This window comes from Alexandromys fortis, unplaced genomic scaffold (assembly GCF_014885135.2).
Source record: "Alexandromys fortis isolate MF-2015 unplaced genomic scaffold, M_Fortis_MF-2015_v1.1 scaffold_7, whole genome shotgun sequence".
In the NCBI taxonomy this organism is placed as follows: Eukaryota; Metazoa; Chordata; class Mammalia; order Rodentia; family Cricetidae; genus Alexandromys; species Alexandromys fortis.
Genome location: NW_026067920.1, coordinates 264,755 through 265,526, shown reverse-complemented (window position 1 = coordinate 265,526; position 772 = coordinate 264,755).

Sequence of the window (772 nt, the reverse complement as noted above, 5' to 3'; positions counted from 1 at the left end):
CCTGCGTCCTCATGAAAGGAGAAGGGACACGGGAACAAGGGGGCTCTGCAGCCACCTGGGAAGGGCCGGGCTGAGCAAACACTGTCTGACAAAAGCCGGAAGGATGCCTTTTGTCTCCTTGACCGCGTCTAGAGGTGCCCTTGCCCTGGCTGAGAGTGAACGAGTGAACGTTAAATCAACTGCACGAGGTGGCTGGAGCCTGCCTGGGGTCAGCCATTTCTAATCAGATCCGAAATGATTTGTGCTCCTTGGCCGAGAACCTGTGTTTTAGAAGAAGATGATCCAAGTTTGGGGAAAAAAGTGATGGGGTTTTCAGAGCATACATTTCCTGTCTGTAATTTATGTGACTGCATACAACTTTTTTTTTCCTGGCCATCTGTGTAGCAATCAATTTAATATTTTTCCCTCAGGGCTACTAAATTTAGAAACAAATGCATTTTAGTTTATAGTTTAATTTTTGAGCTGGCTTAATTTTGGGAAAAATTACTTTTTCAAAATCTTTTAAGCTTTTTTTAAAATCACATGTATGTGTGTGGGGAGGTATGCACACACGTGTGTGGATACCCTCAGAGGTTGGAGGCATCACAAAATTGCTTTTAGTCAACTGCATGGGAACGCGTAACTAGATTAATGCAAACACATGGATGGCATTACCTAAAATTGTGGTTAATTTTTATGTGTGATCATTTCCAAGTACTAAAAGATAAACATTGCTGTTTTCTTTTTTTTTTTTTTTTTTTTTGCTACACTTACCTCCAGTTTATTATGTAGA